Source organism: Aotus nancymaae, unplaced genomic scaffold (genome assembly GCF_030222135.1).
Source record: "Aotus nancymaae isolate 86718 unplaced genomic scaffold, 86718_ANA_hifiasm-v0.15.2.pri h1tg000003l, whole genome shotgun sequence".
NCBI lineage: Eukaryota > Metazoa > Chordata > Mammalia > Primates > Aotidae > Aotus > Aotus nancymaae.
The window spans coordinates 6,653,284-6,677,217 of NW_026988414.1; positions in this window are offsets into that span (position 1 = coordinate 6,653,284).

Consider the following 23,934-nt stretch of genomic DNA (forward strand, 5'->3'; position numbering starts at 1 on the left):
GCTCCGATGCCCCTTTCCAGCTGCGCGTCTTGAAGCAGTTTCCTCATCCAAGGTAGCGAGGAGCGCGGTGGCTCACGCCTGTAATCCCAGCACTTTGGGAGGCCGAGGTGGGCAGATCACCAGAGGTCAGGAGTTCGAGACCAACACGGTGAAACCTCGTCTCTGCTAAAAGTACAAAATTAGCCGGCTGTGGCAGGCGCCTGTAGTCCCAGCTACTCGGGAGGCTGAGGCAGAGAATCGCTTGAACCCAGGAGGCGGAGGTTGCAGTGAGCCGAGACTGCGCCAGTGCACTCCAGCCTGGGCGACAGAGCAAGACTCCGTCTCAAAAAAACAAACAACAACAACAACAACAACAAAAAAAAAAACAGAAAGAGAAAAGAAAATTAAAAAAAAAAGATAGCGAGGGGATCAAAGGGCGATCAAAGGGGATCCAGGCGCGGCGTGGCCTCGGAGGAGGCGTGACAGAGACTCGCACACGCGGCCCCTCTTCCTTCCCCCGGGGTGGGGGTGACGTCTCCCAGCCAAGGCTGCCCTCGGGGAAGCAGCCAGGGAGCCCGAAGGCGGGAGGAAGGGGCGCCTGCTCGTCCCTGCCCACCGTCGCTCGCGTCCCCACGCGCACAGCTCCCACGAGGGCCTCGCGTCCTCCCCGACCCGGGCCTGCAGAGGAGGAGGCACGGGAACAAAGGAAGGGTCCCCAGACGCCGCGCCCACCGCCTCCCCGCACGCACACGCCCCGCGGACACGGCCCGGAGCGCGGCCCTACCCCACCGGGGCCCTCGCGCCACGCGGATGGATCCGCCCCAGCGGGCACCCGGACCCCGGCTCCCGCGCACGCACCCCGGCTCCCGCGCACGCCCGCGCGGCTGGGAAGTCCCGAGGGTGCGGGGGCCCGTTTCTGGAGCCTTCGCAGCCGAGGCCCAGCGGTGGCAGCTGCGGGGAGGGAGGATGGGGCGGGAAAAGGGGCCGGTCCGGTGCCCGCGTGTCTCCCTGGAACCTGGGTGCCCTAAACACACACGAGATCTCCGCGGACCGACGGCGGCGGGGACGGCCACGGGGGACCCAGAAGCCCCGCGGGTCCCAGCTCCGCGCCACCCTCGGCCCGGGCGACGGAAGCCCAACTGCAGCCTCGCGGCGCCACCTACGGACAGAATGCCGCAGCTGGATTCCCGGCCCCCGGGCGCCCCGCGGCTGGCCAGGCTCCCTCTGGCTCCCGGTTCTCTGGTCCTCCTCCAGGGGTTCCCACCCCAAATCTGCCGCCCTGCAGCAGACAGCCCGGCCCGGCTCAGGCCTCTGACTCGGTCCTCGTGGAAGGGGAAGGGGTGTTTCAGCTGCCCGGGTCCAGGCGACATAGACGGGGCCCAGGGAGCTGAGGCCAGGTCCCGCCACCGCCACAGGGAGGTTCCGTTTCCACGTGTACAGAGGGGGAAACTGAGGCCCAGGACCCGACCTTGACTGTGGCTTTATGTGGAATTGGGGCAGCTGAACCAGGCCTGCAACCTCTCTCCACCCCATGCAGGTCTCTGACCCTGCTTCTCCCGCACCACCCCCTCATCCAGAGAGCCCTGCCCCCTCTCCACCCAGCCCTCAGCTCTCCTGAGCCCTCCCCCCCGATCCTGCCCATCTCAGGGACTCCACCTGCCTGTGTAACTCTGTCCAGGATTCTTTGAAAAATCACACCAGGAAAAAAGGCCCTTGGAGACCCAGCCTCAATTTCCACCGTGAACCCCAGAGACCAAGCCCCTCCCTGCCCTATTGTCCTGGCCTGACCTCTTCAAATTAACCTGGTTGTCTGTCTACACTGGATCCTTCAGTCACTGCCCGCCACCGCCTACCAGGCCCAGCGAGGACATGGCACCCAACACTCGTGCAGATGACAACAGTGAGGGCCCTGGAGCTCACGCTCTGGACCACCGTGAGAGTCTCTCCTGTGACCCTCAGCAAATCAGCCCTGTGGGGTGGCACTAGAGTCCCGTGTCCTTAACAACTGGGATGTGTTCTGAGACATGCATAGAGTGGACTTACGCCATCCTAGATAGTGCAGTCCTACACTCCGGGAGCCTGCCCCTGCCTGCGAATGCTGTAGGCAACTGTGGCACAGTGGGACATATTTGTGTATCTACACACAGAACAGGTACAGGAGAAACACGGCGTTATGATCTTATGGGACCACTGACCTACATGCAGGCCCTTGGTGACTGCAATGTCCTTCCGCGGCACATGACTGCATTCTTCTTCCCATGATTCTACAGATGAAGCTGAGGCTCGGCGAGGTCAGCCCTCTCCGAGCTCACACGAGGCAGGTGAGTGGTGGAGCTGAGATTCCAGCCCTGCCGTGAGGGACCCTGAGTGCCAAACTAAGGAAGCTGGCTTCATTCTGAGGACGATGGGGAGCCATGGAAGGGGTTGGAGCCAAGGAGTGACCCACCTGATTTGTGTTTTAGAAGGTGCCCGCCTGGCAGGGGCAAGGGTCTCCTTCGGAAGGATGGAGTCTGAGGCCGAGAGCCCTGCCTGCCCCAGCCCTGCCCTGGCTCCCTTGTACCCAGGCCTCCTGTTGCCCTCAGCACTCAGGATGAGAAGCCACCCTGCCCTGAGGCTGAGGCTGAGCCAGGGCTGGAGAGGGTGGCCCGCAGCTTCTGCATCCACTGCCGCTGGCCCAGTACATCCAGGCCCCAGCACCTGCACTCCCAGAGAAAAATCAGGGTCTCTGCTTTCCAGAGCCACCTTTTCCTGTCCCATCCCCTACACTCCAAAGCCCCCATTACAGAGAGAAGGCGGCAGCACACCATAATTTCTGTTTCTCTCTAAATAGGCCTGCTCCCACAAATCCAATTAAAGCACCTGCCGGGACGGGCTCTGTCAGCAAATTATTTCCAGGCTCTGCGGCCCGAGAATAAATCTCAGAAGGATAAAGTGGACCTGATGGCAGGGGGCTGGCGATGGGGCACCAGGCAGGCAAGAGCAGGGTCACTTTGGGTCCAGGCAGCCTCAGACAGGGTCTTCACGCTTGTCCCCAGACCCTAAGGCTGGACCCCTTCTGCTCTGCCAAATCATCAGTCTGTAAGGAGTGGCACCCTGTCGGTGATGGAAATGACTTCCAGGCCATGGATGGGGGAGTGGTGGCCTGCATAGCTCCACCTCTTTGTCCCCAGTGCCACCTTCTTCTCCTCCCTTGACTTTCACCATGCGGTGGGACGCAGGTGTGCCCAGCCTCAGTGGGGGCTCCGAGGGCCCAGGCACCTAACTCTCTGTGGAGCCCCAAGTAAGGCCTTAGCTGCTCTAAGCCTTGGTGTTCCTGTCTGTAAAATGGGGGGGTACATGGGCCGGGTATGATGACTCATGCCTGTAATCCTAGGACTTTGGGAGGCCAAGGCAGATGGATCACTTGAGGCCAGGAGTTCAAGACCAGCCTGGGCCACATGGCAAAACCCCATCTCTACTAAAATATAAAAAGTAGCTAGGTGTTGGCCGGGTGTGGTGGCTCACACCTGTAGTCCCAGCACTTTGGGAGGCCAGGACAGGAGGAGCATTTGAGGTCAGGAGTTCGAGACCATTCAGACTAACATGATGAAACCTTACCTCCACTAAAAATCCAAAAATTAGCTGGGCATGGTGGCACACACCTGTAATCTCAGCTACTTGGGAGGCTGAAGCAGGAGAACCACTTAAATCCAGGAGGCAAAGGTTGCGGAGAACCAGGATCGTGCCATTGCACTCCAGCCTGGGCAGCAAGAGCAAGACTCTGTCTCAAAAAAAGAAAAAAATCAGCTGGGCATGGTGGCATGCACCTGTAAATCCCAGCTACTCAGGAGGCTGAGGCATGAGACTCGCTTGAACCCAGGAGGTGGAGGTTGCAGTGAGCTGAGATCACGCCATTGCACTCCAGCCTGGGCAACAAGAGCAAGACTCTGTCTCAAAAATTAGCTGCACCTGTAAATCCCAGCTACTCAGGAGGCTGAGGCATGAGACTCGCTTGAACCCAGGAGGTGGAGGTTGCAGTGAGCTGAGATCACGCCACTGCACTCCAGCCTGGGCAACAGAGTGAGACTCCATCTCCAAAATAAATAAATAAATAAACAAATGATAAAATAAAATAAAATGGGGGTGGATGGGGCTTGGCCGGCCCTCCCAAGCTCCAGCTGCCTAGGAAGTTTCATAGGATCTCCTGGTTGGCACCAAGGCTGGACCTTGTGGGATGCCTGTGAACTCTCTTCTTGGGCAAAGGCTAAGACTGAGGGTGGGTGCTCTACCAATTCCATGCAGCCATCACTGCCCCCAGGAGCTCACAGCCTGGTATGGGGTTGGAAGGGGCTGAGGGACCCTGGGTAGGGAATTGGCCAGTGACTCCTTCACAGAGGGCAGAGGCTTCCCAGGCAGGGCTCCTGGGAGCAGGACTTAGAAAGACGAGCGGGAGTTCCCCAGATTTGAGGCGTCATTCTCCCAAAGTAGAAATGATTCTGATCCATGTGGCATCTCTGTGAGAATTACAAAAAGGCACCCTTACTTCCACTTTACTCGCATCTTTAAAATTGTTCTAACTTTGGAAAATCTGCCACGCCTATGATATGAACGGTGCCCCTAGGACTGTGCAGTGCACAACTTGGATAACTGTGCAGTGCAGCTCTAGGGGACTCAAGCCAAAAGGGGCAAGGAGCTGCTCATCCCACCAGCCTCGAGAGGGACTGAGGCATGATGAGAGGGCCTCCTGCCAGCAGAGGGGTGGGAGGACGCTGCCACCAGGGACAACATCACATGTGTCCCTTCCCCAAACATTAGAGATTCAGAACTTCCAAAGATATCAAGAGGGCTCCTCCGGTTTAGACTACAACCTTCTAGGGGTGACGACACTGACTCTGGGCTGGTGGCACACTTCACCCCCAGGAACCCTCACCCAACCCTGCAACAGGGTGCAGTGGAAGAAACTGAGGCAGCTAGAGATGCCACAGAGACTAGGTACCCGTGCCCTGAGTCAGCCAAGCCCAGCAGGTTCAGATTCCTGCTTGGGGGCCAGGTGTGGTGGCTCATGCCTGTAATCCCAGCACTTTGGGAGGCCAAGGTGGGGGGAACACTTGAGGTCAGGAGTTCGAGACCAACCTGACCAACATGGTGAAACCCCATCTCTACCCAAAATACAAAAATTAGCTGGTGGTGGTGGCAGTCTCTTCTAATCACAGCTACTCAGGACACTGAGGCACGAGAATCACTTGAATCTGAGAGGCGGAGATTGCAGTGAGCCAAGATCATGCCACTGCACTCCAGCCTGGGTGACAGAGCAAGACTCTGTCTCAAAACAAACAAACAAACAAAAAAACCCTGCTTGGCCACTCCCAGAGTGTGAGCTTTGGCCTGGAGCCATCATGATGCCCACTCCAGAGGTGCCTGGTGAGATGCAGTCACTGCCAGCCGGCCCTCAGCACCACACCTTGCCCAAGGTGAGGGCTCAGCAGGTGTTGGTTATTGTACCAGCCCCCACTCCCTAGACTGGCAGACCCTGAGGGCCCCTGGCTGCATCTCCAGGGCCGCACTGCCACCCCCACCCACCAGCGCCCATCAAGGGGATCAGAAAGGACTTGGTGCACAGCTGAGCCCACAAGGTGGGTACGGTCACCATCCTCACCATCACCATCTTCCCACTGGTGGTTTAGGCTCAGAGAGCCTAAGCAACATGCACAGGTGCTCCCACACGGTGGGACAGGCTTGCACCCAGCTGCCTCTGATGCCAGAATGCAGGCTCCAGCTGACTCCCCAGGTGCCCAGAAGTGGAAATCTGCTTTGAATGCACCTGGGGTGGGGGAAGGGGCAGTTAGGCCTGAGCAGAGGAGCTGAGGGGGCTGGGGTACAGGAAGGTCAGCAGAAAGTCAGGAACCTCCCAGCCTCCCAAACCAGTGGTGATGGCACAGCCAGCGCTGCAAAGTGCCCACATCAGCAGCCTCAGCGAATGCTCCACCTGCAGGCCCATAAATCCGCATCTCCTTGGGGGCTGTGGGGCGAAGTTCCAGCCCTCAGCAAAGTGGCAGTGCCAGCCACAGTAGGGAATGGAGCCCTCCCTCGCCCAGTGCCCAACCTGACCCCCCATCTGGGAACCCCTGGACTCTGGCCCTCCCAGGCACCCACGGGGCCCTCTGATGTTGCTGGTGATGATAATGAAATAATAAAATGATAACAAGAACTACAGGCACGAGGGCCTCTTGCCTCATTATCTGGGCCTCTGAAATAGCTGAAGGAACCCTGGCAATAACCCCTAAGATAGGCACCGTGATGATCTCACGGTCATGTATTTTATTTTATTTTTGTAGAGATGGGGGAGTCTCGCTATGTTGCCCAGGTTGGTCTCCAACTCCTGGCCTCAAGTGACCCTCCTGCCTCCTTCTCCCAAAGTGCTGGGATTACAGGCATGAGCCACTGAGCCCAGCCAAGGATCCCATTCTATAGATAAGAAAACTGACGCTTGCAGTGGGAAGCCACCTGCCCAGTGTTGCCCAGCTATCAGAGGGAATCCCAATTTGGAGCCAGATGGCTCCCAAGCCCACACTGCTAAGGATGGGTGGGAGGGACGGTTTCCCAGCACCTCCCAGGAGCAATTTTACTTTAGTAGTTACGCATTTTATTTCATGATGTCAGAAAAAAATACAACCAGCCCTTCAAGACCAGCGTTTCATCATTTCATTGCTGTGATAGATGCATTTTTTCTTTTCTGTTTCTGAAGCTAGAAGAAAAACCCTAAATAAACAAGTAGAGCAGGTGAAGCTGCCCGTGAGCCTTGCAGGGCCCACGGTGACCAAGGCGGCATCCACTTCCCTCCCTGCCTCCACTCGTGAACAGGCCGTGGCCCCAGAGCCAGGGGACTCCGGCCAAAGACCCTCGGCCACTCAAGTATCACTGCCCAAGGCCTGTTCTGTGCCAGGCTCCGCTGGGAGCTGGGAGAGCCTGGGGAGGCTCACCATCCAGATGTGACTTCTCGTGAGAGAGAGGGGACTCAGAGAGGGGAGGCCACATGCCCAAAGTCTCACTGCTAGTAAGGAGAGGTGTGGGACTCCAAGGCCTGTCCCTCTGTACTGTCCCAGGCCTGGGAGAGGCAGCACTTGCTGAGGACCCTTCCCAGGCATTCAGTACCCCTGCCCCCTCGCCCTCAGAGCTTCTCATCAGTCCTGCATGTGCCCAGCTTGGGAGGGCAGGAAGAGCCTAGAGGTTGGGATGTTTTGGCAGGTTTTTCAAATAATTTTTCCTTCTAACTATAGGGGTGATTCTAAAAAGCAGTCCAGGCAGACCTCAATGACTTGTGCCTATAATCCAACCACCTGGGAGGCTAAGGCAAGGCGATCGCTTGAGGCCAGGAGTTTGAGCCTGAGCAACATAGCAAGACCCTGTCTCTACAAAAAAATTCACTAATTAGCTATCGTAGTGGCGAGCGCCTGCAATCACAGCTACTCAGGAGGCTGAGGTGGGAGGATCACTTGACCCCAGGAGTTCAAGGCTGCAGTGAGCTATGATCACACCACTGCACTCCAGCCTGGGCAAAAGATCAAGACTGTCTCTAAATAAATAAATAGCAGTATAGTAAAATACAGTGATAAGAGCTTGGATTCAAAGCTTTGCGACAGGCTGAGCGACTTTGGGGCACATTTTGTCATTTCTCTGAGCGCTGGTGTCCTCATGTGCAAAGTGGGGATCCTAATACCGCCCTCCGAGGGGTGTTTCAGGGATGAAATGAGGTAATATATGTGTATCAGTCAGTGTCCAACCAGGAAGACAGTATGCAAATGGGAAATGTGATACAGGGAACTAACTGCACAGGAACCAGAAGAGCAGAGAAGCCAGAGAGGATGGGCAGCGACCCGGGAATTATCATAGCAGGAAGCCACTCTCCCGCTGGGCACGAGGAGGCAAAGGAAGAGATGGGGTTTGCAGGGCCGCCTGGAGGGCGCTGGAGGCTGGGAGGGCCCACCAGAGGGGAGCCGGAGCTCCAGAAGAGATGCGGCCACTGCCTGCTCATGGCTCAGCCAGAGGAGAAGAAATATCCCGGCTTACCCTGTCCTCCCACCCTGCTGGGGACCCCCAGTGTCCCCCACTGGCCTTTCTGGGAGGCCTGGGAAACTCAGCTGCTGGGCAGGCCCCGCCACACAGGGCAGAGCGGGAGATCCAGGCATGATCTGAGGGCTTCTGCTCAGGCGGGGGATGGCGCAGCATGGTGAGCAATCGCTCGTGCCTATTCCTTTCCTTCGTCCTGTTAATTAATACATGCTCACTCAGTTAGGGCTGTTTGGGTTGTGACAGAAACCTACTCAAGCCAGACGCAACATTTCAACAGGGAACTTAAAACACTACAGGAGGGTCTCCCGAAAGTCCAGGGCAGGCCATGGCCTGGAGCCAGCATCAGGAAAGGCTCGCGGTTGCCCCCGGGAGTCCCCCGCTGTCTCCTGCTTCCGCGTGTAGGGGTCTGCTCCGTGTTCGCCCGCGCCCGGGCTTCCCAACCCCAGGGGCAGAGATGCTCAGACTGAGTCTGGGATTTCCGCCTCCCGGGGAGTGCATTCTGATTGGCCCGGCTTGGGTACCGGAGCTTGTTCTCGTCCAATCAGCTGTGTCTCAGGGGGAGGAGCCACGGGGCTGCCGAGCCCGGGTGCCTATGGGTGGATTTGAGCTGGGAAGACCCTCCCAAATCTGTCTAGAAATACCAGAAGTATTAAAATGCACACGATTGTTTGAACTGGAACAAAATGTGTGATTTTTTCAGGTGTGTCATTGCATATCTATTTTTCTGACATTGTCGAGATCGTGCTACCTATGCAATTTTCACCCAGCTTTTATCAGTTGTCGCTCTACCATAGTTATTTTCTTCTATCAAACCACTTGTAGCTTCTGGCCGGGCGCTGTGGCTCACGCCTGTCATCCCAGCACTTTGGGAGGCCGAAGCGGGTGGATCACTTGAGGTCAGGAGTTCGAGACGAGCCTGGGCAACTTGGTGAAACCTCATCTCTACTAAAAATACAAAACTTAGCCGGATGTGGTGGCACACGCCTGTAATTCCAGCTACTCGGGAGGCTGAGGCAAGAGACTAGCTTGAACCCAGGAGGCAGAGGTTGCAGTGAGCCAAGATCTCACCACTGCTCTCCAGCCTGGACGACAGAGCAAGACTCCATCTCAAAAAAATACACACACATATACACACACACATACACACACGTAAATTACGGTTACCCCTCGTTTTACTTTTAACGTAATAAACCAGGCACCAAGCAGCCTTGCCCCCATGTTTCCTGAGGATGAATTCCTGGAGGTGAAGACGATTATCCTTCCCCAGCCATGACTGAAAGGGTCCCTTTACGGCCCCTCTTCCATAAATGGGCGATAAGTGGTGGAGTTTTCTTAAATGGTTGTTCTTCACAAAGGAAGTCTAAATTGAGAGTTTCAGAAGCAAGGCAACTGGGCACCTCCGTGGGCCACCCCCTCTCTTGACAGTCCCAGGTCACAAATGCAAGACAGAGGCACATGTGTCCCAATGTGACTTTTTCTTTTTTCCTTTTTGCACATTTATTTGATGATTATTTGATTCATGATTATCTTATTAATTTTTATTTCAGACTCTAGTCATAACATAAAATCAGCCGGGCATGGTGGTTCATGCCTGTAATCCCAGCACTTTGGGAGGCCGAGGCAGGTAGATCACTTGAGGTCAGGAGTTCAAGGCCAGCCTGGCCAACATGATGAAACCCCGTCTCTACGAAATACAAAAATAAGCTAGACGCAGTGGTACATACCTGTAGTCCCAGCTACTCGGTATGCTGAGGCAGGAGGATCACTTAAATCTGGGAGGCAGAGGTTGCAGTGAGCTGAGATCAAGCCACTACACTCCAGTCTGGGTGACAAGGAGACTCTGTCTCAAAAAAAAAAATCATAAAATCATACAAAGACGGGTCTTGATCAAATGAACCTTTTCTCAATTGGGAGAAAAGAGGTTTATTTAACAAGTAAAGAAGGCAAAGCAAGTTGTGGTGGCCTGTGGGGACAATGTTCTCTTCCTAATTTTCAAAACATAGAGAAGTCTGGAGTACAATGAACACCTGTACACCTTCCACCTAGAATCAATATGATTCCGTTTGCCCACATTTTTTTTTTTTACCATTTATCTCTTTCTCTTCGTCTCTGTTTCTCCATATATATAATACATAACAATTGTTAATATAATTAAATTATAATAATCGATATGTAAATATTTTCTATATTAATATACTGATATCCTATTTTAATATTTTCTATATTGATATTATAATTAATTATATTAATATAATTATTATATATCTTTTCCCTCCCTGAGCCATTTGAAAGTAAGTGGTTGATATCAGAACCTTTCACCCCCAAACTTCTTTCCATCTCCTAAAAATAGACAGTCTTCTACATATGCCATTATTATACCTAAGAAAGTTAATGATTCTGTGGTTCCATTAAACATTTCAGAGGGGCTAATTCAAATTTCTCAGAGACTAATTGCCATTGATAGGCAATTTCAGGGAATAAATAATATATGTACGAGTACCCAGCATGGTGCTGGCTTACAGCAGAAACCCGGTAACTGTCAGTGTCCCTGACCCCAACTCCCTCCTCCCCACCTGGTTTTGAAAAGGCCTGGTAATTCCAACTGGCTTCCCGCTAGGAGAGGCCGCAGGAAAGCAGCATGGGCAGACCACAGGTGCTCCAGATGGGGTCCCCCAAGTCTCGAAGGCAGCCACATGGGCAGTCACTGAAGGCAGGAGGAAAATTGCTGGAAACAAAAGGCAGAGTCACAAGGTGCTGAACTTGGCCTCGCCAGCCTCCCAGTAATGGCGCCAGGGCGGGGACCGGTGCCAGCCGACGCTGCTCAGCCACCATGCGGCAGCCGGAGCCATGCTCCTGGCCGGGGTCCCTCCACTTACCAGGGCAAGAGTGGGTTTTTTTTTTTTAATTGTTTTCAAAACAGATTTCATGTGGTCCCAAAATGAGACCATGATTGTAAATTAAAGTGTAATTAGCCTTTACGCTTTTATATTCATTAACTCTTCTCTGTTAATGATGCCAGGCTGCAGAAACCCTGCATTATGAAACCACATCCAGGAAATAAAATAGTGATTTAGATAATGGCCACAATGTATTGCTACTTACACATAATTAAACAAATGCTCCATTTAAACTTGGAAACATGACTGAATGTTGATTAAGCCTCACCCAGCAATTCTGCTCGGGACTGGGGAAGGGGCGGTGCAGAGAGCTGGTCCAGAACGAAGTGTCTGGTTCTGCCATGGCTGCCCACCCTGCCCCCCAGCCACGTCCACCAGCCGCACCTGCACAGGGCGGATGCAGGTCTTGTGTCAGGGAGCATGGCCATGGGTGGTAGTGACCACAACAGTGAGCCTGGGACCACTCTAAGACACCACTGTACTAAGAGAAATAAGCTAGACACAGAAGGACAAATACTGTGGTTTTGATTCTACTTACATGAGGTCCCTAGATCAGTCAAATTCATGTCACATTCATAGAGGCAGAAAGTAGAATGGAGGCCGCCAGGGGCTGTAGGGGGAGGGACTGAGGAGTGAGTGTTTCTTGGGTTCGAAGTCTCAGCCTTTTTTGCGGTGAAAAAGCCATGGAGGTGGGAGGTGGTGATGATTGCACAGCCATGTGAATGCCCCTAAATCCACTGAACTGCACACTTAGAATGCTGACAATGGCAAATTTCATGTTTACCATGAAATGGATGACTTGGGGTTTCATGGAAATTTTTTGTATTTTTGTTTTGTTATTTATTTGTTTATTTATTTATAGTTGGAATCTCGCTCTGTCACCCAGGCTGGAGTGCAGTGGCACAATCTCGGCTCACTGCAACCTCTGCCTCTGGGGTTTAAGCAATTCTACTGCCTCAGCCTCCCAGGTAGCTGGGATTACAGATGTGCCACTACACCCAGTTAATTTTTTTATTTTTAGTAGAGACGGGGGTTTCACTATGTTGGTCAGGCTGGTCTCAAACTCCTGACCTCAGGTGATCCTTTAGTCTCAGCCTCCCAAAGTGCTGGGGTGACAGGTGTGAGCCACTGCTCCCAGCCTACAGTCCTCGCTACTCTTCTTGATCAATGAATACAGAGCCAATTTATCCAAGCTCCTCTGTCTCCACCTCCCAGGTTCAAGCAATTCTCTTGCCGCAGCCTCCCAAGTAGATGGGATTACAGGTGTGCAACTATGCTCAGCTAATTTTTGTATTTTTAGTAGAGATGGGGATTTCACCATGTTGGTCAGGCTGGTCCCAAACTCCCAACCTCAGGTGATCCGTCCGCCTCGGTCTCCCAAAGCACTGTGATTACAGGCGTGAGCCACTGCGCTCGGCCTTTTCTGTATTTTTAAAAATGAAAATAGGCCTGGGTATTCACAGCAGTGGCTGCCACTGTGAGCACAGAGCATGCCCTGGGGTGAGGGCTTAATTAAGGCAGTAAGCAAAGGAATCACTCACAGGAGGCTTCTCCCTGATTTCCTTTATTCCTGCTCAGACTCCTGGCTTCCTTTGTTTATTGGGCCCTGGTATCAGACCCAGCTGAGCATGAGTTCTGGCCCTGCCACCAGCAGCCTGTGTGCTTCTCTGAGCCTTTGTTCCTTCATCTGAAAAGTGGAGATAGTAACAGGTCTCACATCTAAAGTCATGAGGATGACACGTATGGGAATAAAGTAAGTAGAAGCACAATTTCAGCCACTTACTCAAGAATGTCTAGAGTCCTGACTGTCTGCGCTTCACTCTTCTAATCCCGTTGTCGATCATCCTGGCAACTTCCAATTCTTTACCCTTGTAAACACCACCAACCTCACCACTACATGAACATCCTGGTGCACATATTTTTTTTTCTTTTGCATTTGCCAAATTATTTCTAGGGGTAAATTTCTAGTTATGGAATTGCTAGGTCAAAAGGGGAGTAATTTTCTTTTTCTTTTTCTTTCTTTCTTTCTTTCTTTTTTTTCTTTTTTTTTTTTTTGAGATGGCGTCTTGCTCTGTCACCCAGGCTGGAGGAAGGGTTATTTTTTTTCTTTTTTTAGATGGAGTTTCGCTCTTTTTTGCCCAGGCTAGAGTGCAATGGCACAATCTCTGCTCGCTGCAACCTCTGCTTCCCAGGTTCAAGTGATTCTCCTCCCTCAGCCTTCCCAGTAGCATGTGCCACTACACATGGCTAATTATGTATTTTTAATAGAGATGGAGTTTTTGCTGTGTTGGCCAGGCTAATCTCAAACTCCTGACCTCAGGCGATCCACCCACCTTGGCCTCCCAAAGTGCTGGGTTTAGAGGTGTGAGGCACCCACCCCCCCAGCCAAGGGAGGATAATTTTTAAGACCTCTGATGCACGTTGCCAAATTGCCCTTAGAAAGGACACATGTAGGCTGGGCATGGTGGCTCATGCCTGTAATCCCAGCACTTTGGGAGGCCAAGGTGGAGGACTGCTTGAGGCCAGGAGTTTGAGACCAGTCTGGGCGACATAGCAAGACCCCAATTGTACAAAAAACTTTAAAATTAACTACACCTGCTGGGTGTGGTGGCTCACGACTGTAGCACTTTGGGAGGCAGGCAGATCACCTGAGGTTAAGAGTTCAAGACCAACTTGACCAACATGGAGTAACCCCATCTCTACTAAAAATAAAATTAGCCAGGCATGGTGGCGCATGCCTGTAGTCCCAGCTATTTGGGAGGCTGAGGCAGGAGAATCACTTGAACCCAAGAGGTGGAGGTTGCAGTGAGCTGAGATCGCACCATTGCACTCCAACCTGGGCAAGAGCGAAACTCCGTCTCAAAAAAAAAAAAAATTAACTACACCTCTATCTCTCACCACATACAAAAATTAAATCAAAATGGACTAAAACTTAAATCTAAAACTTCAAACTATGAAACTACTAAAAGAAAACACTGGAGAAACTCTCCAGGACATTGGGCTGGGCAAAGATTTCTTGAGTAATACCCCACAAGCACAGGCAACCCAAGCAAAAATGGACAAGTGCATTCACGTCGAGTCGAAAAGCTTCTGAACAGCAAAGGAAATAAAGTGAAGAGACAACCCACAGAATGGGAGAAAATACTTGCAAACTATCCATCTGACAAGGGATTAATTACCAGGATACATAAACATCTCAAACAACTCAATACGAAAAAAAAAACTAATAATCTGACTTTAAAATGGGCAAAGGAGTCCAGGCGTGGTGGCTCACCTGTAATCCCAGCCCCTTAGGAGGGCAAGGCGGGTGGATCGCTTGAGGCCAGAAGTTCAAGAGCAGCCTGGCCAACATGGTGAAATCCCTCTCTACTAAAATTAGCCAGGTGTGGTGGCAGGTGCCTGTAATCCAGTGCAGTGAGCCGAGATTCTGCCACTGCCCCCAGCTTGACTGACAGAGCGAGACTCCGTCTCAAAATAATAATAAATAAAAATAAATAAAATGGGAAAAAGATCTGAATAGACATTTCTCGAAAGAAGACATACAAATGGCAAACAGATATATGAAAAGGTGCTCAACATCATTGATCATCAGAGAAATGCAAATCAAAACTACGATGAGATGTCACCTCACTCCAGTTAAAATGGCTTTTATCCCAAAGTCAGGCAATAACAAATGTTGGTGAAGATACGGAGAAAAGGGAACCCTCGTACACTGTTGGTGAGAGTATAAATTAGTACGACCACTATGGAGAACATTTGAGGTTCCTTAGAAAACTAAAAACAGAGCTACTGTATGATCCAGCAATCCCACTGCTCCGTGTGCAGCCAAAAGAAGGCACATCAGTATATTGAAGAGAGATCTTCACTCCCATGTTTCATGCAGCAATGGTTACAATAGCTACGATTCAGAAGTAACCTTAGGGTCCATCAGCAGACACAGGATAGGCTGGCCCAGAGGCCCATGCCTGTAATCCCAGCACTTTGAGAGGCCAAGGTGGGTGGATCACCTGGCCAACATGGCGAAATCCCATCTCTACTAAAAACACAAAAACTTAGCCGGGCATGGTGGCGCATGCCTGTAGTCCCAGCTACTCAGGGGCCTGAGGCAGGAGAATTGATTGAACCCGGGAGACAGAGGCTTTAGTGAGCTGAGATCGAGCCACCGCACTCCAATCTGGGCAACAGAGATTCTGTCTAAAAACAAACAAACGATCAAAACCCAGACACTTAGGAAAAAGAAAATGTGGTACTTAGGCACAAAGGAGTTGTTCTATTCAGCCATAAAAAAGAATGACATCCTGGCCGGGCATGGAGGCTCACGCCCGCAATCCTAGCACTTTGGGACGTTGAGGTGGGTGGATCACGAGGTCAGGAGATTGAGATCATCCTGGCTAACATGGGGAAACCCTGTCTCTACTAAAAATACAAAAAATTAGCTGAGCATGGTGGCCCACACCGGTAGTCTCAGCTACTGGGGAGGCTGAGACAGGAGAATTGCTTGAACCCGGGAGGCAGAGTTTGCAGTGAGCCAAGGTCGCACCATTGCACTCCAGCCTGGGCAACAGAGCGAGACTCTGTCTCAGAAAAAAAAAAAAAAGAATGAATCCTGTCAATTGCAACAACATGGATGAAACTGGAGGACGTTATGTAAGCTGAAGTAAGCCAGACACAGAAAGACAAACTTTGCATGTTTTCATGTATTCGTGGAAGCTAAAAATTGGAACAACTGAACTCATGGAGATAGAGAGTAAAATCATGGCTGCCAGAGGCTGGCGGGGGTCGTTGGGGGTGGGGAGGTGGCAATAGTGACTGTGTAAAAACAAATTCAAAAGAATGACTAAGGTTTAGTATCTGATAGTACAACAGAGTGACTCTAGTCAACAATAATTTAAGTGTATACTTTATTTTTTTCTCTTTTTATTTTTTATTTGAGACAGAATCTAACTTTATCGCCCTGGCTGGAGTGCAGTGGCACAGTCTCGGCTCGCCGCAACCTCCACCTCCCTGGTTCAAATGATGGTCCTGCCTCAGCCTTCCGAGTAGCTGGGATTACAGGCGCCAGCCACCACACCCACTAATTTTTGTATTTTTAGTAGAGACAGGGTTTCACCAGGTTGGCCAGGCTGGTCTTGAACTCCTGACCTCAAATGATCCACCCACCTCGGCCTTCCAAAGTGTTGGGATTGTAGGTGTGAGCCACTGCACCTGGCCTAGCTTTTATCTTTTTGAGACAGAGTCTTGCTCTGTCGCCCAGCTTGGAGTGCAGTGGTGTGATCTTAGCTCTGCCTCCCAGGTTCAAGCAATTCTCCTGCTTCAGCCTCCCAAGTAGTTGGGATTACAGGCATGTGCCACCACTCCTGGCTATTTTGTGTATTTTTACTACAGACAGAGTTTCACCATATTGGTTAGGCTGGTCTCGAACTCCTGACCTCAGGTGATCCACCCACCTCTGCCTCCCAAAGTACTAGGATTACAGGCATAAGCCACCACGCCCGGCCCCAAAATCTAAATTTTGCAGGGACACATATATCAAAACCATGGCACCCTCTGTCTGGCATTACCCGCCCCACCTCAGGGGACCAGCTGTTCCAGCCTCCCCACACCCCTGCTGCAGGAAGTCCTCCGCAAGTCACTGACCAGTAGTGGCCTTGCCTGCCCTGCACTTCCAGCAGGCTCTCCCACTGGGTTTGTCTGAGGCCCTGGACACATTCATCCAGGTATGCCCCAGCTGTTGGGGAGTCAGCTCATCTCCACCTTGCTCCCACGGCCCCAGCCTTTAGCCCAAGGTCCTGCGGACAGTAAGCGCAGGCCACAAGTGTGGCAGCAGCTAACTCCTCTCTGTCTGACTTTTCCGAGTTTGTAGCGCCCAGCCCAGGGCCTGGCACCAAGCGGCCATGATCCCGTCCTCCATTCACCCGTCCATTTGCCAAACACGCATTGAGCTCTGCTCCATTCCAAGCCTGTGCTAGCCGCTGGTCACACCCACATTGAATAGAATAGACCCAGGCCAGCATCACAGTCGGCTGGGGAGGAGGTGCTGGGAGGGCAGAAGGCCTGGGAGGCTCCTGACCCAGCCTGCCTGGAGGTGGAAGGGAGATGTCCGTGGCCAAGACAACCTGGTGAGGCTGAGCCGCGAGTTTCCCAGATGGCCTCCCTCTGTGCTTGCTGCATAGGAGCTTTGGAAATTGGAAGTGAAGCAGTGACCTTTGCTCTCCGAAGGTCACAGGAGGCAGCCACGGTGACAGGCAGACCCAGAGCCCAGGGGCTCCAGCTTGTCCTCGCTGTCCTCCACCCTGTGCTCAGTCTTCCTGACTGCTGACCAGCAGTGTCCCAGGCCAACCCCAGAGGCTCCCCAAGGAACCCACAGAGGTGGCAGCTACACAGAGGTGATAGCTCCCAGGGACCCTCCAGGAGTGTCCCCCACATCCCTTCTGGTAGCCAGACACACCTGGTTCCTCAGATCGTTGGGAGGTGTCCCCTTTGGCCTTTCACCTCCAGCTCTTCCCACTGTCATGTCAGGCCCCATCCCCATAATAATACACATCCGATAACACCCACGATGGCTTTGCTTCCCTGACCGAACCCCAACTGATACAGTCGTTGGTACTGGTGATGCTTCCAGGGGAAGAGAATCTTAAGGATGGGAACCCAGCCCCAGTTCTCCAGTCTCAGTGGATTTAGAGGCATTCAGGACCCGCTGCCGGGGCACAGGGAACACTGGGGCTCCACGGCACATGACAGTGAAGCAGTCACTTCCCCCCCGGAGCCAAGGCCCACAGAGGGCTGGGGTGGCCAAGTCACTACTGGCATCAAATGCATGGGTGAAAATAAAGGGCAGAGGGACTGTGGGGTCACTTGGTCGCCTCTAAGTGCACTGGAAACTAACAAGAAAAAGAGATGATCTCAGGGCTTGGACTTCCCAGATTTTTTTTTTTTTTTTTTTTAAGAGGGAGTCTCACTGTGTCACCCAGGCTGGAGCGCAGTGGCAAGATCTTGGCTCACTGTAACCTTCACCTTCCAGGTTTGAGCAATTCTCCTTTCTCAGCCTCCTGAGTAGCTGGGACTAAAGGCGCCCGCCACCATGCCCAGCCAATTTTTGTATTTTTTGTAGAGACGGGGTTTCACCATATTGACGAGGCTGGCCCCGAACTCCTGACCTCAGATGATCTACCCACCTCAGCCTCCCGAAGGGCTGGGATTACAGGCATGAGCCACTGTGCCCAGCCCCCAGATCAAGTTCTGAGTGAAGAGCCAGACACTGTCCCTGTGCCTGGAGACCCTCTAGTGACCCCTCCTGAGGTGGCCCTCTACCTCCCATTGCTTCTAGACCTATAACCAGACTCCAGGCCACACAAGCTCTGGGCGATCAGGTCCCAAGTGGGACCCATGAGGAGGCATCCTCTGCAGCAGAACTGCAAGATGTTGGCAACTTCTGGGCTGGGCGCGGTGGCTCACACCTGTAACCCCAGCACTTTGGGAGGCCGAGGCAGGCAGATCACGAGGTCAGGAGTTCAAGATCAGCCTGGCTAATGTGATGAAATCCCATCTCTACTAAATACACAAAAATTAGCTGGGCGTGGTGGTGCCTGCCTGTAGTCCCAGCTACCCGGGAGGCTGAGGCAGAAGAACTACTTGAACCAGGAGGCGGAGGTTGCAGTGAGTTGAAATCATGCCACTGCATGCACTCCAGCCTGGGTGGCAGAGCAAGACTCCATCTCAAAAAAAAAAAAAAAGAAAGGCCAGGATTGGTGGCTCACGCCTATAACCCCAGCACTTCTGGAGGCAGCAGTGGGAGGACCATGAGGTCAAGAGATCGAGACCATCCTGGCCAACATGGTGATACCCTGTCTCTACTAAAAATACAAAAATTAGCTGGATGTGGTGGCACGCGCCTGTAGTCCTAGCAACTCAAGAGGCTGAGGCAGGGGAATCACTTGAACCCGGGAGGCAGAGGTTGCTGTGAGCCGAGATGGCACAGCTGCACTCCAGCCTGGTGACAGAGCAAGACTCCGTCTCAAAAAAACAAAAAAAGATGTTGGCAACTTCTACCAAAGGAAGAAGGAGGAAATCAGTGGGAGAGACCCTAGGGGTGTGGCATAGCACAAAGGGAGTATAACGTTGGTTCTGGCCAAATTCATGGACGTGTAGAGGTACACTAAGCAGAGAATCTGGAGTTACTGCATTAGCTCAAGCAGCTAGGAGTGGCTCTAAGGGTGTGCTCGGTTGGTTCATTGAAACCCGGACCCAAAGGTGGTCTACACGGAGTGAAGCTGAGATGCCAAAATTCCCTTAGTTTAGTGTGGAAGAAAGTATTCAAGATATTAGTGAGATCGGCATGCTAGAGTGGACTTACAATTCAAGACTTGCAGGCTGGGCACAGTGACTCACGCCTGTAATCCCAGTTCCTAGGGAGGCAGAGGCGGGAGGATAGCTTGAACCCAGGAGTCGAGACCTGCTTGGGCAGTATAGCGAGACCCTGTTCTCCACAAAAAGGAAAAAAAAAAGGGTAACTCCCTATAAGAGTTGCTCACCAGCCCCATACTGTGTTCTCTGTTTGGGTGGAGGGGCAGGGAGACAGAATTGATTAATTAATTAATTAATCAATCATGGTGGCCCCAAGAGCAAAGTGGGCAAACTAATACAATCTTGGTTTGTTTTTATTTACTTATCTTTTGATCAATCGATCTATTATTTATTTATTTAATAGAGACAGTGTTTTGCTGTGTTGCCCAGGCTGGTCTTGAACCCCTGGGCTCAAGTGATCCTCCCGCCTCAGCCTCCCAAAGGGCAGGCATAAGCCATTACACCTAGCCTTACAGTCTTGATTTGTATAACCAGAAAAGTTCTAGGTCTGGTAAGTAGAAATCTGTGCTGAGGCAACATGCTAGAGAATGTTATGAGCCCCTCAGCCAATTCCCAGAGGGAGCAGTTGATAGACTCAGAGGGAGGCCAGAGCCCCTTGAGGAAGGAGAACCAAGAGTGTATGCTGTAAATCTTAGTTGTCCCCCAAAGGGACCTAAGGCCATTTACCAGAGTGACTGTGCACTGGAGAAGGGAAAATAACCAGAAATCTTAGGGATGATTAGACGATGGCTCTGAGCTGACACTAATTCCAGGAGCCCAAAAATGCCACAATGCTCCAGTCAAAGTGAGGGCTCCTGGAGGTATTCTAGATATTTATTACTGCCTAACAAACCATGGCCATTATGTTAGGCTGTTCTTGCATTGCTATGAAGAAATGCCTGAGGCTGGTAATTTATAAAGAAAAGAGGTTTAACTGGCTTACAGTTCTGCAGGTTATATAGGACACATGGCTTTTGATGGGGCCTCAGGCAGCTTTTAGTCACAGCAGAGGGTGAATGGGAGCTTCCATGCCACATGAAAGCTGAAGTGAGGCAGGGGATGGTGCCACACACTTACAAAAGACCAGATCTGACAAGAACTCACCATCACAAAGATAGCACCAAGTCACGAGAGATCCACCCTCATTACCAAAACGCCTTCCACAGGCCCCACCTTCAGCACTGGGGATTAGAATTCAACATGAGATTAGGGTGGGGACAGATATCCCAGCTATATCAGCCATTTTCTTATGTCTCATTATCTTGGGGGTCTGGAGTTCAGGAAGGGCTCAGCAGGACATTCTTCTGTTCCTTGCAGTGTCAACCTAGATCACTCAATGGTACTCAGCTGGTGGGGGAGAGAGGATGGGCTGCTCTGGAGGCTCCAAGACAGCATGCCTCATTTATCTGACGCCTTTGCAGGGATTGCCAGAAGAGTGGGTTCAGCTGGGACTGTTGTTGACCAGAGCTTAGTGTGGTGGTGTCAGAGTAGGCAGACTTCTTACACGGAGACTCAGGGTTCCATGCACAAAGGCCCCATGTGTCACCTTGCATGACCTGGCCTCAGAAATCACGTAGTGTCACTTCTGTTATACTCTGTTGGTCGAAGCAGTCACAAGCCTATACAGATTCAAGAGAAAGGGGCATAGACCACACTTTTTTTTTTTTTTTTCAGACAAAGTCTTGCTCTGTCCCCCAGGTTGGAGTGCAGGGGCATGATCTCGGCTCACTGCAACCTCCACCTCCTGGGTTCAAGTGATTCTCCTGCCTCAGCCTCTCGAGTAGCTGGGATTACAGGTATCCACCACCACGCCCAGCTAATTTTTGTATTTTGAGTAGAGACGGGGTTTCACCATGTTGGCTAGGCTGGCCTCGAACTCCTGACCTCAAGTGATCCACCCGTGTTGGCATCCCAAAGTGCTGGGATTACAGGCGTGAGCCACTGCGCCCAGCCAAGACCCCACTTCTTGATGGGAAAAATGTCAAAGAACGTAGGGCCGTATTTTAACAATACGGCTGGAGATCCAGTAAATTAGAGAGTTTTGTTCAGGTCCAGCTCACGTGAACCCACTGAGCCTCTGAACAGGGTTATTTCCCCAGTTCCGGAATGCACAGTTGGAACTATCAGCAACTGGCAATTTCCTGACCTGTGGAGTAAGTTCTGTCATGGTAGGAAGAGCCAACTGGACGCCCCCTACCAAGATAGTAAACCAGAAGCAAAGCACATTCCCCACCTCCCTGGAGGGATCACAGAGGCTGGTGCTGTCATCAAGGGCTTGAAGGATGCAGCAGGGGCGACTGCTACCACACCCTCATTTGCTCACCTATTGGGTCTGCACAGAAGACAGATGGATCTTGGGGAGTGGCAGTAGATTATCACACAGTCAGTCAGGTGGCGATTGCAATTGCAGCTACTATTCCAGATGTGGTTTCTTTGCTAGAGGTAGTCAGCACATCTGGTACCTTTTTGCTGATCAGAAGCTGTTCATTTTCAGTTGGCAGGGCCAGGAATACACCTTCACCATACTGCTTCAAGGTTGTATCGGTTCTCCAGTCCTCTCTCATAATCCAGACCACAGAGACCATGATGCCTCTCTTTCACAGAACGTCACACTGGTCCACTGAGCGCTGCTGCCTCCACCACCAGCTCTAGGACTCCATTCCCCATGGAAATCAGCCAGCCACCTGGTGGCATGTCAGTGACAGTGGCCCACTTCCATCCTAGAAGCAGCAGCACTTTCTTCTCATTGCCAGAGACGCTTATTCTGAATATGGATTTGCCTTTCCGCCAAACCACCGTGGACGTACAGAACGGCTTCTCCACCATCACCGTATTCCACACAGCTCTGCTTCTGACCAGAGAACTCATTTTGCAGCAAATTAAGCATGGCACTGGGCCCATGAAATTCACCGATCTTACCGATCTTACCATATTCCCCCATCACCCTGAAGCAGCTGACTGCATAGAATGGGGTAATGGCCCTCTGAAGACACCATTTCAGCACCAGCTAGGGGCCATATCTTGCATGGTGGAACAGGATCCTCCGAGATGCAGTACATGGTCTGATTCAGCATCCAGCATGCGGTGCGGCTTCTCCCAGAGCCAGAATTCCGGATCCAGGTGTCAAAGGACAGAGAGGGAAGCAGCTCTTCTCACTGTTACCCACAGCCACCTGCTCACAAAATGTTTCCCACCCCTGCAATTATGAGTTCCCCGAGGAGGGATGTCCCCACCAGGGGACACGACAATAGCTCGACCAACCCGGGAACTGAGACTCACTCCGCTACCCTGGGAGCCGAGACTCACTCTACTAACCCAAGAGATGAGACTCACTCCACTAACCCGGGGGCCGAGACTCGCTCCACTAACCCGGGGGCCGAGACTCGCTCCGCCAACCCGGGGGCCGAGACTCGCTCCTCTAACCCGGGGGCCGAGACTCGCTCCGCTAACCCGAGAGATGAGACTCGCTCCGCCAACCCGAGAGATGAGACTCGCTCCGCCAACCCGGGGGCCGAGACTACCATCTGGCCACAGTGGGTCCTTTATGCCACTGAACCCACGGCAAAAATAAGGGGTGATTAGTCCTGACCGCTGGGAGAAACTGGGTCGCTAAACATCAAGCGGAGTTAAGTGGGCTTATTTGGAATAAAAACTACAACAACCGGCCTGTCGCGGTGGCTCACGCCTATAATCCCAGCACGTTGGGAGACTGAGGCGGGTGGATCACCTGAGGTCAGGAGTTCCAGACCAGCCTGGATAACATGACAAAACCCCGTCTTTACTAAAAATGCAAAAATTATCCGGGAGTGGTGGTGTGCGCCTGTAGTCCCAGCTCCTCGGGAGGCCGAGGCAAAAGAATCGCTTGAACCCAGGAGGCTGAGGTTGCAGTGAGCTGGGTTCGTGCCACTGCACTCCAGCCTGGGTGACAGAGTGAGATTCCAACTCAAAAAAAAAAAGAAAGAAAGAAAGAAAGAAAGAAAAGAAAGAAGAAACAAATTACAACAACCCAATTTAGGCTGGAACATTAATGACAGAGCCCCTTCAGGAATGAAAGTTGAGTCACCCATCCAGGCAAGAAGCCGCAACTCACTGCGCACCTGATGAGGACAGAGACAGCACGGACGGCTGGTGCCAAAAGGACTTACATGAGTCCTGGTCATGCGACCTGTTGCAGAAACAAGAATTGCGGTGATTAATAGTATTTCCTCCTTGTTTCTATATGAATGTACAGTTGGCCCTTGAAAAAAAACACGGGGGGGTTGGGGCACCAGCTTCCCCTGCAGTCAAAGATCTGCATAGAATTTCCGACTCCCCCAAAACTTAACTACTCATAGCTTACTGGGATTATTTTGTTTTTGTTTTTTGTTTGTTTGTTTATTTGTTTGTTTGCTTGCTTTTCTTGGTTTGTTTTTGAGATGGAATCTCACTCTGTCACCCAGGCTGGAGTGCAGTGACACGATCTTGGCTCACTGCAACCTCTGCCTCCTGGGTTTGAGCCATTCTTTTGGCTCAGCCTCCTGGGTAGCTGGGACTACAGGCTCCCGCCATCATGCTCAGCTGATTTTTGCATTTTTCGTAGAGACAGGGTTTCACCATGTTAGCCAGGCTGGTCTCGAACACCTGGCCTCAGGTGATCCACCTGCCTCAGTCTCCCAAAGTGCTGGGA